The following is a 17,752-nucleotide window of genomic DNA, read 5'->3' as shown; positions in this document are numbered from 1 at the left end:
GTATCGATATCATATATGGTATCGGTACCATTTTAGCATTCTGTTTTGACAGTATCAGTACTGCCTCATAAGTATCGATATCATTTTAGCATTCTATTTTGACAGTATCGGTACCGCCTCATCAGTATTGATTCTATTTAATTATTTTGGGTTTCAGTATTGATATATGTATCGATACTTCTGTAATAGTATCAGTATTGTTATAGAAGTATCGGTACTACTATATTTAAAAATAATTTTTTAACTTGATTAAAGTTCGATCATCTAAAATATAAATAATAAGAGGTCAGTCAACATAAATAATATCCAAAATATAGTGGGCATGGTGATAAACATAATAAGAGGTAACATGGTAATAAAAATATGCGAAATATAATAAATAAATATAAATCCGATCATCCAAAACATAATAGTATAACCAAATCCAAAATATCAAATACGAAGAAATTCAAGGAAATTGAAAGTTCAAAGTATGACATTTGAAACACCAACAAAGAACAACAAGCAAAACAATAGCACGATCAATCATCCGATGGAGGATCGAGCCTATCTGTCACGGTGTCGAATCGAGCTAGGGTGTCGCGTTGCAGCTCGGTCGGTTGAGTCCCCAAGGCAGTAAAATGGGACTCCATAGTTGCAAACCTCATATCTAAAGTCTCCATCAGAGAATAAAAATATGGAGGCATAGCATTACTAGTGCTCGGAGGCTCATCAGGGATGCGATTTACAGGACCATCAACATCTTGTAAAACATCATCGGCATGAGGAGGAGCCGGAGCTAGAGTCGCTCGAGAAAAACTAGCACCGAGCGTCTTTTTAGGTGTATGTTCCCAATTTGTCCCAACTTGAGTCCATCCTGACTTGCGGATAGAGGTAAAATCTATTGGGGTACCCAAGGGGATGGCATCATCTAGGTCGACTTTAAGACCGGCTTTGATAAAGAAATTACTAAGAAGACAACCGTAAACCAAAGACTCGACTCTCTTAGAGGGAATATGGTTTACGATGTCCATTAGTTCACCGAAGATTATTTGAGCAAGATTAATTCTTTTATTGTTTTGAAAACAATGGATCCACCTAATGTCGATACTTCGGAAAGAGGAGTACTTTCCTCTAGATGGTCAAAACCACTAAGAGATAATCAAGTGAAGAAATCACTCGTGGAAGTCAAGGATACTAGCGCTCTTTCCTACTTCTAAGGAAGAAGGGACGGTATCTTGCTCATTATCAATCCTGATGTTTTCGAGACCAAAAGCACGGGCAATAGAGTTAGAATCAATGGTAATGTATTCGCCCAAGAGATAGGAACGAATACTTTCAGTTTGTGTACGATCTTCATTTTGGGTGCAAACCGCATTAGAATAGAAAATGCGAACTAGTTGGTGAAAGACAACGGGTTTAACTTTGAAAGTGTTGTCAAATTTCCAAGCTTGTATAAGGGGTACGTATTTAAAGTTCATTTCTTGCATTGCCGAAAGAGAGGGGAGACGCTCACCCCTAATAGCATAAGACTCAAAATAGTTTAGATATCGTGAATATAGATTTCGAAGATTCAGTTCATTAAAACACGAGTTTACTATGGTCATTTCAGTTGGATTGGGAGGAGGATTTGGCGGAGGGTTAGGAGGTGGATTAGCACGAGAGGAGGATAATCTATGACGTTTGTGAGACATGCTAAAGAGAATCAGAATAAAGATTATACCTGCAAAGAAAGACAATACACATGTATGCACTGAATTAATCTCAAAACTCATGCACTCAATTAATCTCAAAACTCAATATGAGTCCACAAAAAAATTGTATATTCTAGTGTAAAAATGCAAACTAAGTAAAGCCCATTCACTCATTTAAGCAAAAACTAAATAAAACTAGCCCTAAATTCGAAAAGAAAAAATTAGGGTTTTTTTAAAAAATTACCTTGATTTATCCGGAAGATAAATCATCTTTCCAACCACGTCATATATACCCGCAACCCATCAATGACATCTGTTGGAGCCTCCTTTCCTAATAAATTTGAAATAACATTATTTACCTTATAAGTGCTGCGAAGCACCAATGGCATAATATTAATCGGAACGCCAAGTTGATACGCGACATCTTCTAAAGTTATCGACACTTCACCACAAAGTAAATGAAATGTATGCGTTTCGGGCCTCCAACGCTCAATCAACGTCGATCCATATAATCCGGATCGTGAAAGATATATCACAATTCGATGATGTGACTCTTCATTCGTCATTCCTCGATGACGAATGGTTCGTTCTTCTCGTTACAATTTGAAAATAAATTATTTAATATAATTACATAAATAATAATTATTAATACTATAATTTTGTCAAAACTAAAATGAAATAAAACAAATTAAACTTACCGTTGTTAACTCGATCGACGAATATGAACTTCATCAAGACGTAACATTTCTTCTCTTGAGGCCATTTCAACATAAATTCTTCAACACAAAAGTTTTTTCTCTCAGTAGAATGGGTCGGGTCGGGTCACGGGTGAAAAACCCTTTCTTCTCGGGTCGGGTCGAGTGGCCCAAAAACCCGACCCGACCCGACCCATTGCCATCCCTACGCTCACCCCTAATAGCATAAGACTCAAAATAGTTTAGATATCGTGAATATAAATTTCGAAGATTCAGTTCATAAAACACGAGTTTACTATGGTCATTTAGGTTGGATTGGGAGGAGGATTTGGCGGAGGGTTAGGAGGTGGATTAGCACGAGAGGAGGATGATCTATGACGTTTGTGAGACATGCTAAAGAGAATCAGAATAAAGATTTACCTGCAAGAAAGACAATACATATGTATGCACTCAATAATCTCAAAACTCATGCACTCAATTAATCTCAAAACTCAATACGAGTCCACAAAAAAATTGTATATTCTAGTGTAAAAATGCAAAATAAGTAAAGGCCATTCACTCATTTAAGCAAAACTAAATAAAACTAGCCCTAAATTCGAAAAGAAAAAATTACCTGATTTATCCGGAAGATAAATCCTCTTTCTAACCACGTCATATGTACCCGCAACCCATCAATGATATCGGTTGGAGCCTCCTTTCCCAATAAATTTGAAATAACATTATTACCTTATAAGTGTTGCGAAGCACAATGGCATACCATTAATCAGAACGCCAAGTTGATACGCGACATCTTCTAAAGTTATCGACACTTCACCACAAAGTAAATGAAATGTATGCGTTTCGGGCCTCCAACGCTCAATCAACGTCGATATCAGTGTCGGCATCACCTTAATCAACAAAGAAACGTCGCTCCATATAATCCGGATCGTGAAGGATATCATAATTCGATGATGTGGCTCTTCATTCGTCATTCCTCGATGACGAATGGTTCGTTCTTCTCGTTACAATTTGAAAATAATTATTTAATATAATTACATAAATAAATAATTTAATACTATAATTTGTTAAACTAAATGAAATAAAACAAATTAAACTTACCGTTGTTAACTCGATCGACGAATTTGAACTTCATCAAGACGTAACATTTCTTCTCTTGAGGCCATTTCAACAAAAGTTTTTGCTCTCAGTAGAATGTTTGATTACAAATGAAAAATTTATCCAACCCAAACATCTATTTATACTACTCTACCTAACGACTAGTTTTTCTTTTAAACTGAAACAACCAGTGTGATGAGTTCCATTTAATTTAAAAAAAAATCGTCGTTTAACAACGGTCAATCCAACGGTCAAATATTTGAAATATACCCGTTGGAACTGTAACGCCGGCGTGACGAGTTCCATGGCTTAAAATATTATTTTTTTTAATTTTCTTTTAAAAAATTACAAAAAAAAATTATTGGGACTCGTCACACCTCAAGAATATTTTAACCAGGCTGTGGGGCACACCTGACACAGTCCATTAAAAAATTATATTCTATGAGAACTGTTCAATTTATCGTAGATCCCAAATTAAATGTTTGAAGTGCCTTAATGAACTAAATAATTTTTCAACTTGCCGTAATGGGCCAATTTGGCCCACCACCATTTCGCAAACAGAAATAGGGCTAGGGGAGTGGATTCCTTTAAAATAGAAAGTAAGTCGATTTTCGTCCTCGAGCCAATGATGATACCAGAAATCCGTATATCAACCATCACGAATATTCCACAAAATACTTTATTGAAATCCCTCCAAGTATCATTCAGTCCTTTCCACAAGCGGAAACCATTTAAACATTTCAAATCAATACGAAAAGAGTTCTCCCATTTATTTACCACGCAAGACTTGCACCCACAGTTTGTCCGGCTTAAAAAATCAATGTAAACCCCCCTCAAAAAAAAAAAGTTATTTTGTTGATGTAGGTTCCCTAATCCAACACCACCACTTGGTCTTTGATCAAGTCCCATTTAACAAGAGTATTGGTTTGACCATATTAGAGCCCCAACAAATCTTTGGATTATTTTTTCCATATCATCGTTTGTTCCCTTAGGCACCTAAGTTGCTTGCATAACATAAATCGGGATAGCTTGAAGAACTGTTTTAGCAAGCGTTATTCTGCCGGCTAAAGACAAAGTCTTTGCCATCCAACCAGAAAAACGTTGGTTCATTTTGTCGAGCAGGTAAGAGTAGGTAGTCTGAGTATCCTATTACGAAGTAGAGACACTTCAAGATATTTCCCCAAAATTTTGACCCCCTCAAAGCCAAATCCCCGAGTAATGGTTTGTCTTGTGCACCGAAGAATTTTTGGAGAAAAATTGCGTTTTAGAGACACTTATTCGATGGCCTGATTCACCACAAAAGTTGTCCAAAACTTCTTCAACACCCTTAGTTGATTCATATAGGCTTCCGCAAAAGTACGAGATCATTCGCAAAAAAAAAAAAAAAAAGATAACCAGCTCTATAGATATAGGTTTACTGACTTTCGGAATCAAAACCAGCAACGTTTGATTACCCAATCCTCCAAACGCTATCATCAAGAATTTTTTTACAAACCAAAAGACTGTAGACCCAACTGTGCTCTAATGACATTGAAAAAATTTCACATGAATACCATCCGCCCCATAAGCTCTCAAGGGAGCCATACTAAAACCCACATTCCAAACCAATGGTGGCATGCACTCATGAATTTAGAAATAATTCACCGCATCTCCTTAAGGCGGTTATGATCATGACACCAGGTTCCATCCGGGACTCTCAACATGTGGATCTTATTAGCTTTGCGACGATTGATCGTTGAAGCGTGAAAGAAACCCGTATCTGTCACCTTTGGAAATCCATCTGTTTTGAGCCTTTTGATGCCAAAAGTTTTTTCCTGGGTAAGGACAATGCTCAGCTCATTCTTAAGCTTCGTCTCGAGATTTAATAAGGGATTCAGATTAGCCTCAGTTGTCTTCAATACCCCGGATTCTACCTAGTAAAAGAGTTCTGCGTCTACCAATGTGGCCAAATACCTCTTTACTCCACTTGAAACATTTCAATTGAAAAATCAACGATGTTATCCGTCGGAAGAACCGGACGACGTAATTATTTAAAAAATTAAATAAAAATACAAAAAAATTAATAAAAAATAATTTTTTATATCACAAGTCATATTCAAGCAAGTCATAAATATATAAGTTTAAAACCATAAAATCAAGTGAAATAAATGATTCAATAACTACAAAATATATTTAAGTAAAACATATTAAATATAAATAATTATATAACTATAATTAAAAAATAAATTTGGGGTTAAAAAATCATTACAAAATGATATTGTTTGATTTAATTTTTTTTAAACAATCCCATATGGCTAAGAAACATAGAAGAGCATCCCAAAAGTCTAAAGAGTAAAAATATGAGAACAAAACAATCTCACATTGCTAAGAAACATAGAAGCGCATCAACTAACTTCTATAAATAATAGAGGTAATTTGATATTCAAAATCATGGAGTCTTTTGGTGAGCATTGAGTGAACTATTCTTTCACTTCAATCAAGCTCGAATTTTAGGCTTCAATCGAGCTTCTAATTTTTTTTTGAGTTTAAGCCTTTTTGAGTTCAAGTTTCAATATTATATTTCAAGTTGAGTTGAACTGATAATTTTTAGCTTGTGAGTTTGAGTTGAGCTTACTTTTAAAGTTTCAAGTTCGAGTCAAGCTCAGCAATACTCGAGTTCACTTGGTCATTTAACAAACGACGTTGTTTGGTTTAATTTGTTTAAAAAAAAAATCCGGTTTTTTCTGGTTTTTCCGATTTTCAGTCGGTCCGGTTCAGCGGTTCTGACCGGTTCACTAATAGCGGTTCAACCGGTTTAGATTGAACCAGACTAAGCAACGGTTCCCGGTTGAACCGGCCGGTCCGATTTTCAAAATAGAGGTTGGAGGTTAGGGGTGTAAAAAGCTGACCGACCTGTAAAACTGACTAAAATCGATTGGAGTCAAAACCGTTTTTGACCTGCGCTGTGGCGATCCAAAACCGACTCGAGTTGGAACTGGTGTTGACCTGAACCCGAGTTGGACCTGAAAATTATGGATCTGAACCCGACTGAGAATGACCTGAACCCTAAATGAACCAAAAATATGATACCCGAACCCAACCTACATCCAACTTGTATGAACCCGAATCTGAGATTGATCTGGTAAATAACCGGTATTATCCGGCATGTTTTCAACCTAACCTGTATATGATCCGATTGTTATTGACTTGATTTGATATTTACATGACTTGACATTTACCTGACTTATATATTATCATTGGTGAAATTATAAGATTTTAATAAAATTGTGAGATTTTAGTTTATAATAAATCATAGTAATTAATATGATGATTTTTAAATGTCATAATAAATATTAATTATGATAATTAAATTAATAAATAGATTATTATATTAATTATGATTATATTAGGACTCTTATGTTATAAATCTTCAATATAATCATTAATTTTATTTATCAAGTAGTTTGTGTATTGAAATATTAATTAAATTATTATAATGATTATAAGTTAAAATAATTTATTAGCATTGAACATGATTATAAAATTATTTTAAATGTAAATTATATAGTTTAATTTATGTAAATAAAATTTATCTAACAAAAATAACATATATAACACAAAATATAAAAGATGAATTTAATTGATAAGTAAATAACATTTGATCTAAAATTTGAATAATATTTGATTTATTACAGTTGAATACAATAAAATCACAATAAAATGAACAAAAACAAAGTGTTTTTTTAAGCTCTCAGATCTTATAACAAAAGTTTATAAGGCTAAAAGCATAACTTTACTATCAGAATTTTCTTCATCGAGCTTTTCTATCTGTCATCACTCATTTTATCCGGACGATGACACGTGGCGGTTTTCAATTATAATATAATAATATAATAAATATGTGGGCATGTGTATAATATATAGTATGTATATAGTATATAGTTGGCATATTAGATATATCATATACCATATAGTGTATTGCTAGGTGATTGCATATTAAATAATAATTAGCATGTTATACAATACATATTAAATAATAGTTGCATTGCATATCATATAGTTTCATATCAAATAATTGTATATTATAAATAATATTGCATATTATATTAGATATTAAGTAATTAATATATTACATAGTTTATATTATATAGTTAGTAAATACTATATAGTTTGCATGTTAGAATAAATAGTCCATATAGTATAGCCCATTTTAAATAATAAAAAACCAAAAATAGTCCATTTCATTAGATAATAGTCCATTTACATAGTTTTTCCAAATGCCTAAATAATTAGCCCACATTGTTACAAATATATGCATAAACAAATAAATAAATAATTCATCCTTAATTGCCATTTTGGATGTTTTTTTTGGGGGATTTTGTTGCTTTTAAAAGTAAAAAATAAGCATTTATGGTGGTGTGACTTTTTAAGTGATGACATCACCAATCTTTGTGAAAAAACATAAACTAATTTCCATCCTTGATTAGCCTTCATCCAATGGTCACTATTGCTTCAATCCATGTGAAAGAAAAAAATCATGTGACCCTTGGATGAGAAGCTAGATCTAATGGCTCCCATTAAGCCACATCATGCATCCAAGTGAAAAGGCAAGAATTAATATTAACCATTGGATCAAGATTGGATCCAATGGCTAAGATTTCATCATCCAAAGGAGGTGCACTCACCACCAGCACGTCCCAACCGGCTAGAGATCTCGCCGGCGCATGTATTTCGATCATCTTCCTCATCGAGTCGTCGTCGCATCACCTCCGCACTGCTGTCGTTTCGTCTCTTTCGTCGATCATGTTTCGAGCATTCAAAAAGTCAACTATATATTTTGGGTGTATAGGATTTTGAGAGAATCAGAGTTTATACAGAGAAATCAAAATGAGAAAAGAATAAAAAATTTGAAGTTAGATAATATTGGGCTTATATATTAGTTTAAATTCAGGCCGGTTGGCCCGAGCGTTTTTTAAGTTTAGTCAGCATTGTAGTGTCGTCCTCTTGTTTTGAATTCGCTCAATTTAGTCCAAATGTATAACACAATTTATTGAATTTAAGTTTTATATTATAAATTCTTCCAATTTAATCCCTATATATTTTTCAATTCTTTCAATTAATATTATATGTATATATACATTTATGTATTTAACTATATAGTATTCATACATATAATACACTTTGAATTATATATATAAATTACATAAATATAAACTATATTATATAGTATATAAATATAAACGTATATACTATATAAATAGTTTATAATTCATTAATAAACAATATATATAGTTCATATGTAAACTATAGTATATATAGTTTATATATGTAGTATATATATAAATAGTTTATTCATTAATATATTCAACTATATATTATTCATACATATAATATATACTTTGAATTTATATAGTATAAATTATAGAAATATCAACTATAGTGTTAGTTTATATATAAACTATAGTTTATATATAGTTGATATGTAAACTATATAGTATATAGTGTTTATATATATATAATAGTTCATGTAATAATGTAAACTATATATTATATAGTATATAAATATCAACTATAGTATATAGTTTATATATAAATTATAGTTTATATATATATATAATTTTTTATATATAGTTCATATAGTTTACCTATAGTTTATATTAATAAATTATATAATTTATACATAGTATATATAATTTATAATTATACATAATATATAAATATAAAATGTATAGTTTTATATAGTTGATATATATTTATATATAAACTATAATAAACTATATAGTTTATATATAATATATATATATTGATATATTTATATATATAAATATAAACTGTATAGTTTATATATATATATATATATATATATATATATATATATATATATATATATATATATATATATATATATATTGTTTCAAATTTTTCTTAACTTTTGAAATGAATGCAATTTAGTTTATTTTTCATATTTTTTTTTCATATTTTACAATTACTTCGATTTGATCCGATTGTGTTGTTTAATTTATTTAAATTTTTATTTATAATTTCATATTTGTTTAATTTAGTCCTTAAAATTATATTTACATATAAATTGGCCCATACTTGTTATTTATATTTTTTAATTGGACCATAACTTTTAAATGGGTATAATTTAGTATATTTTTATATTAATTTCAACCTCACATTTTAAAATTATTTCAATTTGGTCCCTCATCAATGCGTGTTGTTTAATTTATTTAAATTTTTACTTGTAATTTAATATTTTTTCAATTTAATCCTTAAAAATATATTTTTATCAAAATTAATCCATAATTATTTATATCTTTAGTAATTTACTCTAAATCATATACAATTACAAATTGCAATTCAACTTTCACGAAAGGCGAAAAATAATTAATCCAAAAATAAAAAAATGATCCGACCTAAAGTCAATTCATATCCGGTAAAGATCCGACCTGAATTTTATCTGTCAATGATGTGACCCGATCTGAACGAGATTTGACTGAATTCTATCCGAACATGAATTAACATGGTGTTTAACTGCTTCACACCTGAAACGTTTTGACCTGAATTGACATCAATCCGAATTGAAATTAACTCGACCTGAATCTGATGTCATATCAACCTAAAAACGACCCGAACTGATTTGACATGACTTGATCTGAGTTGAACTATCAAAATGACATGACATGACCTGTATCCGATTTTACATGACCTGACAGAATCCGATTGAAACCTGAATGATTACTTGACCTGATCCTATTGAAGGTGAACTACATCCGAATGAGCGAAATGAGTATACCAATTAGCACGCAAAATACACCTATCCAAACGTTGTGAGAAAGTTTCACGCTTCTAGGTGAATTCGGCCCAAAAAACCCATATTAAGTTAACATGTCTCAAACATGAAATCATCAAATTTGGGACAAACATTAGTACGTCGATGAGATCCACCTTGTCTTTTTGAATATTTCCGAATGATATTAAAGTCCCTCCTAGAACCCACGACCATCTACAATCAGTTTGCAGCTCATTTAGTTGATTCCACAGAAGACTTCCGGTACCCCCATCAGGACATATCATGGATATACTACAATTCTCGCTCAAAATAGTGCACATATCATGGATATACTGTCTAGAAACAGCAAGCACAACAAATTAACTGATTCCTTCCAAAGAACCCAGATTCCACTAGAGAAATTCGTCGCCTCAACTCTGTACGAATATTTAAAGCCAAACTTTTCAATAAAATTACAACTGCCAAATCGCTAATTGTGGTTCCATCACCGCAACAATATGTAAATTCTCAATAATAGCTTGAAGTATATGTTAAAATCAGGGTCCTGAGCACCCTGCACATTCCCAAAAAATACTCTAATCATGGAGAGAATAAAAAACAAAGAAGCAAGGTTAAACCTGCTTATTATTATCATCCATCTGTGCGAACATGGAGTTCGCTCTCCATTGGACAGATTCACTAATTTCTTTCATGGAAGCTTGTACTTCTTCAATCGATTTCTCAACAGTGGCAGCGACTTTGTTTAACTCTGAAGCCATAGCCGACACCCATTCAACCAACACAGGTTTATTGGGTATTTTTTCATCCTTTTTCTTGGTTTTTAGACCCTTCCTCGTCATGCTCTTCACTGCCGCTAATCTTTTGGTGAGTTTAGAGTTAGTAGCACATGAAGTTCGTTGAATTATATTATGGTCCTGGGGTCGTAAGTTCTCATCGTTATCAACCACCTGAATTTCAACATGTTTATACTTTTTGAGCGAAGAATCAACTTGTGTAATCCTCCCTTGTACAACCACTTCAGTATTGTTAACTGTGTTGTGGTTTAATCGAAACACTTCTATTTGCCACAGTATAGTCTTTGGTAGGTCCTCTATTCATCCCGTGTTTACTCGATTCACCCATAAATATTGTCTTAACATTCAAGCTGTCAGTAACTGCTACCTTTTCACTTGTATTAGTTTCCACCAAAATGGGGTTTTTAGCCTTGTTGACATCCAAGGAATCGCCATCAGTACAGCAGAATGGGCTATAGCTTTAGTCCTATAGCAGCGTTTTAAGCATCGCAAAAAACCTTCCAGACATATAAAGAAGCGCCACAAGAAACGCCGTTAAAACTAACGTTGCAAACATGGCGGCGTTTGTAAATAAAAAGCGTTGCAATAGGTTCAGGCATTAGCAGTGTTTTTTTACAAACACCTCAATAGGTTCATACATTTAGCAACACTTCTCTTACAATCGCCGCAATAGGTTCATACATTTAGCGGCGTTTTTCTTACACACACCGCAATAGGTTTAGATATTTAACGGCGTGTTTCTTATAAACGCCGCAATAGGTTCAGATAATTAGCGATGTTTCTCTTATAAACGCCGCAATAGGTAGGTAATTTAGTTGCAGTCCATTAGTGCGTTTTTTATCTTAAAATGCCACAAATGAAACCAGCTTTGCAAATGTTATTTTCTGCAATACAATTGTACCATTAATTTATACATTAATATGTTACGGGATCAATTATTCCAAACTCTATTTTTAGTTATCAGAATGCGAATAATCACATTCAAAAGCTGATACATGATGATTACAAGTAATTGCAAATGAGTTAACATCTCAAATGATGATATTCACCAAAAGTTAATACATGTAGAGTTAGAGACTGCCAATATTAGTTATACTTAAACACATGAATAGAATACTAGCGGAAACTGAGAAACAACAGGTGAAAACTAAAAAGTACTTGTTGGGCTTCTGTTTCTGGTATCTGCTTGCATTTGAAAATGTTCAGGTAGAACCGGGGGCCAAGTGATGATGCAAGCCGCAAGAATAAACAATAAGGAAGTTGCACAGAACAGCTATCTGAAAGAAGTAAATAGCAAGAGTTAACCATGTTAAGAGACATAGTGCAAGGCCCATTTTTCTTGTATTTACCTTGTCCAAGAAAAACGAAGTAAATAGGTGAAAGAAGGCTCCCAAGCGCAGGAATACTGCTCCTAAGGATCATATATTTTTGCCATTGACATATCTACACAAGACAATGATACGGTGTTTAAACCTTGACACTAGCCTTGGTGAAATTAAATCATAAAAGGAATGCATCTTACCCTGATTGGTCCCCAACACTTTCAATGGTACCCCTTGGAACTCGGGTCATAGCAGCCATTTCAGCATAAAATTTAGTTTCCAGGCCATGCACCAAGGTTACAAAAGATTTCGTTATAACTGCTGAAATTCGTCCTGTAAAATTGCAAGACCTTGTAGAATTCAACAAAATAATTGCTGAAAAATGAACACTCGAAAATCATTTATGAAAAGTTTTCCAAGTTTTAACTAGAGTCCGTACAGAAATCATTTTTTATGATAAAAGATAATCTGCATCGGTGCCCCTCTTTACTATTTAAATCATCCCAGACCAACTATTATTCAATCAACTGAAAATTTTACAAATTATTAAACAAAATTCAACAATAATTTCTATTAAAACAGCAAAGAAATTTCCCGGTTCACTTAGGAGACTTTGCGTTTCCTGTTAAGATCAAAAATGAAGAAACCATAATTGAAGCACGAAAAATAAGCAAAATTCTCACAAAGGAAAATAAAAATGAAACAAATTATTTCTTCAGTGTCAGAAAATGATCTTGTAACAATTAGCAGAGGACTTTGATTCATCAAAGCCTTAAAAACTTCAGTCACCATACAAATATCTAGAAACACGGAAAATTGAAAACAAAAACGAAGAATTGAGGATTCCCAGGGAAAAGACAAATTGGAGAAATAAAAAAGGATCGGATGAAAGATCGAAGCAGTAACCTTGATGATTCTTCGGAAAAAGATTACTGTTGCACAAATTGGTGCTAAAATCAACGGCAAAACAGTTACAAAGAGGAATTAAATCTTAAGACAGAAGGAAAGAGAGAAGAGAGAATAAGGGAAAAACTTATATCCGATTGTTGGCAGCTGACGACTGGAAGACTGCGACGGCGGCTGCTGGCTGTGCTGAGTTAGGGTTAGAGCACTTGAAACAATTGAGAGAGGCAGAGAGCTGACTGATGGACACACAATTATACGCCGCTATAAATCGTCCATCAAGCTCCGTTGGTTGAGCGCAATGTTTTTAACTTTGTGGTTATGAAATCGAGTTTCATTGAAGATAATTCATAACAGAGGTCTTCCACAGAAGTTACTATCAACCTGGCGTTGGGGATAACCTACTACCTACATCCCCTTACCCCAATACATATGGGAATAGGGTCAGCTAAATTTTTTAAATGATACGCCACTAATAATTTAAACTATTGCGGTGTTTTAAAAAAAAACTAAAAAAGTACTAAACTATTGTGATGTTTCTAAAAAAATGCCACCTTTAATAGTCTATTGCGGCGTTTTTAAACAAAATGTCACTATAGTACCAAAATATTATCATGTTTTTCCAAAAATGTCAAATGTCATTGTATATCGGTCTATCGCGACGTATGTCTAAAAACGCTACTATATGTAAATAAATTAGTGGTGTTTGCTTTAAAAACACCACTAAAACCGCCGCCACAAACCTATTTTACTGTAGTGCATCCTGGACTTCCTGTAGAATCCAAAGAGTGAACCAATCCTGGAATTCTTGCATCCAAGGCCCGTACAACTCCTCTGATTTATCATTTTTCTAGATTGTCTTTGTGTTAGCTTTATTAATCAACCGAATAACGCCAAGGTGGGGGTGAATTGGCCTTTTTAAGAATTTTGTGGAAGCAATAAAAAAATAAACTTTTGCACACGATTTAAAGTGGTTCAACTTTCTCAAACAAGGTCTATATCCACTACCTTTAAGGACAAGTTGTAACCTTACAAATACTTCAAGGTTTATACCTGGTAACTCCGTAAAATGGCTACTTTTAAGGCCTTTTTCACTTAGTTATTATTTGTTTAAGGGTTCATTTAGGTCATTTTAGATGCATGTAGCTGCATATAATTACATTTGTGGTGGTTGTGTTTTTTTTTTCTTTTGTTAAGGTGTTGTATGAGGAGGAATGTGTAGTTTTTCGTGATGTGAAGAAAATAACAAGCAAAGGGCGAGCTGGGAAAGAATGTCGTGGCATAACACGTTGATTCCACAGAATGAAATGCCTTGGCATTTCTGGTGCAGAAAAGGACAAAAATATTTTTATAAAAGGACAGCTGGCAAGACACGTGTATGATGGTTGCAACCACCTGCTGAGGACCACTACCACCTGTGGAGATAGATCTCACACATAAGGAGTGACTCTAGGGGTATGATGGGTATTTTGAATACAAAAACCCAAGAATACCCTTAGATATTTTTATTATTTAAAGACACCACATATGAGAGAGAGAAAGAGGTTACACACCAACTGGAGATATCCATTTTCTTTATCTTCTCCACCGTTTTCTTCCTTCTATTTTTAGTGGTGTTCCTCCATTAACGAGATTTAAGGAGTGGCAAGCTAGGCATCCGAGATGAGCTAGCGAGCTAAAGCAGTTCATGGTGGACGAAGAGAGCTCCTACAGTGCACATCGAAGAGGTTTTCCTCTTTCCCCTTTGCTGTTATTTCTCATTTGATTTGGGTTGCAAGGAACAAATGGATTTTATGATTTATTTCATGGATTATTCGAACCCCACCACGAACTAGCTTTATTTGGAGGAGTTCACTAATGGATGTTTAAGTTCTTTCTTTAATGGATGATTGTTCTTTTTCTATAATCTTATTTGTTTTGTTTATGGTGCTTAATGACCTAAGGTTATAGGAGCTATGAGAGTAAACATTCCTTAGGAAAATACTTAGTGTTCGAGAGAAACTAAGGAGCTTATCTTAGTGTTTGAGAGAAACTAAGGAGGATCAACATAAGTAATGGGTTTTAGATAGTAACTAAGCCTAATCCCCCTTTAAACATAAGGATAGGATTTCAATAAACTAAAGGAGTAGTGCTCAGTCAAGAGGGTAGATGATAGAGTGAATACTGAATGGTATTGACGTGACATATTATGTTGCACTGATGGGATCCCTGCACCTGCTAACGCCAATAGGTATTGCCATGACATTCTCAACCTGTCGAGTCCCTTGACTAGAGATAGCATAGGGTACCTTTAGTAAACTCTGCCGGGCAAGTAAAACATAGAAGTGAGATCATCCTGAAAAGTTAAACTTAAGTTTCCCAAGTGACTCATATCATTCATTCCTATAGTAGCTTAATGTGCGAGGATTATCAATGCATTTTAGTCAAATGCAGTGTTTACCTTTTGTTTTGCTTTTATATTTTCACATTATTTTACCACACACACTTTATTTTGCCACGACATTTCCATATATTTTTCCACTACATCTGCATTTGCTTCCACATCACACTATCATTCTATCCCCACCAACATACGTTTCATTTTGTCTCGGCATCTTTCATTGGTACATACCATCACACTGACTATACTTAGATTAAGTAGTTCTTTTATTTGGTTAAACTCGTAAATTTCCACAAATCCCTGTGGAGATGACACTCACTCATCATTATATTACTTGTTCGATTATGTATACTTGCACATATTTCGCGTCCATAATTAGTACTCATAAAGCACGAACAAGTTTTTAGCACCGTTGCCGGGGATTGACAACGTGAAGTTAATTAGTTTTGCCAGAGCATTTTATTTTTGCTTCTTTATTTTTGAATTAATTTACTTGATATTTTACTTTATTCTTTTTCAGGCTTATTTGGTTTATGCCAATAAGACATTCAATGAGTTATTAGAACCGATTGAACCTGAGATTGAAAGACATTTTAGGCAAAGGAGACGTGCTTAATGTGCTCGAGAAAATATATATCAAATTGGGAACCAGGGCATTGGTCAAGATGACAGAAATCATAATGTCGAGTCATTCCAAAATGTTAGACATGCTGATAGGCCTTGTGCTATTTGTGATAATTTGAATCCTATACTGGATGATCTGAATCCTTGAATTGTAGCACCCAAAATTCAAGCAGCCCATTTTAAGCTCAAACCAGTCATGTTTAATATGCTGAACTCTATAGGGCAGTTTGGGGGCATACCAACTGAATATGCCAGGCAACATATTCACAACTTTTTGGAGGTTTGTGATTCTTCCAATAAGAAGTGCATGAGGATGTTAAAGTTATTTTCATACTCTTTGTGTGGCCGAGCGAGGGCTTGGTTGAGTGGTGTTACATCTGGTTCGATGAAATCATAGGCTGATCTTTGTAAAAGCTTCCTATTGCACTATAACCCGCCGAATATAAACACTAAGCTGAGAAATGATATATCATACTTTCACCAGGGCGATGATGAATCTATGTATGAATGTTGGGATCGTTACAAGAGTTTGCTTCAAAAATGTTCAAATCATGGTTTTCAAGACTGGACTCAAGTATTTATGTTTTATAATGGAGTCAAATGTACCCACGAGGATGATGTTTGAAGCCTTGGAAAATGGGACATTGCTGGATAAATCACCTACTGAGGCGTTTACTATTTTGGATAGAATTGCCAACAATGACTATCAATTCCCTTCCTCAAGGCTTGGAATTGAGAGAAAGGCACATGAGGCATTCGAGTTAGATACCAAGGACTCAGTGTCTGCTAAACTCTCAGCTATCACTAATATGCTGAAAATTTACAATGCTCCACCGAGGTAGAGGAAGTGAAAGAAGCCAGCTCGGCATGCATGCTATGCCAAGGCAATCATCACGAGAGCGAATTCCCTACCAATCATGAGTCTATCAACTTTGTAGGTAATTTTAATCGAGGTAATAATAAAAATTCATATTCTAACACTTATAATGCAGGATGACGTCAACACCCTAACTTCTTATGGGGTAATCAAGGAACCCATAATGCTAGTCAACCTAATTGTCAGCAGAATTACACTGAATCTCAAGGCTACCAAAACACTATGCCATTGCTTAATGCTAATAAGGGAACCTCATCTTCAGCGAGCATTAGTTCTTTGGAATCCATGATTCAAGATTTCATATCTACCACGAAGACAATGCTGCAAGACTATTCTACTTCAATTAAAAATCAAGGAGCTTCGGTTCAAAGTTAAGGCGTCTTACTTCAAAGCCATAACTCGTATCTGAGAGCTTTGGAAGGTCAAGTTGGTCAGATTACTACAACATTGCAAGAGTGTCAGAAAGGATGTATTCTAAGTGACATTAAAGTCACTAAATATCTTGGAAAATAACAATCAATGTATTGACTCTTAGGAGTGGAAAAAAGATTAATCAGCAAGACAAGGTTACGGGAACACAACATAATGATACTACCCCCACTGTTGAACAAGTT

The 17,752-nt window shown here is 33.8% G+C and overlaps 1 long non-coding RNA gene and 1 other non-coding gene across 3 annotated transcripts; both read right to left on the bottom strand.

Moving 5' to 3' along the window:
- Window positions 1-12,011: 12,011 nt before the first annotated feature.
- Window positions 12,012-13,479, bottom strand: LOC120173555. Of its 2 annotated transcripts, XR_005521080.1 has the most exons (4): window positions 13,261-13,479; window positions 12,555-12,687; window positions 12,382-12,475; window positions 12,012-12,309 (listed from the first exon to the last, which is right to left on the bottom strand). It is a non-coding gene; the product is annotated as an uncharacterized LOC120173555 (long non-coding RNA). The 2 variants fall into 2 exon arrangements; XR_005521079.1 differs by having other exon boundaries at window positions 12,555-13,479.
- A 3,233-nt stretch (window positions 13,480-16,712) lies between these two features.
- LOC120173564 lies at window positions 16,713-16,819 on the bottom strand. The gene has a single exon (XR_005521081.1). It is a non-coding gene; the product is annotated as a small nucleolar RNA R71 (small nucleolar RNA).
- Window positions 16,820-17,752: the final 933 nt, after the last annotated feature.

The sequence above is a fragment of the Hibiscus syriacus genome, unplaced genomic scaffold, assembly GCF_006381635.1.
Source record: "Hibiscus syriacus cultivar Baekdansim isolate YM2019G1 unplaced genomic scaffold, ASM638163v2 tig00111957_pilon, whole genome shotgun sequence".
In the NCBI taxonomy this organism is placed as follows: Eukaryota; Viridiplantae; Streptophyta; class Magnoliopsida; order Malvales; family Malvaceae; genus Hibiscus; species Hibiscus syriacus.
This window is presented reverse-complemented; position numbering and strand designations above follow the sequence as displayed.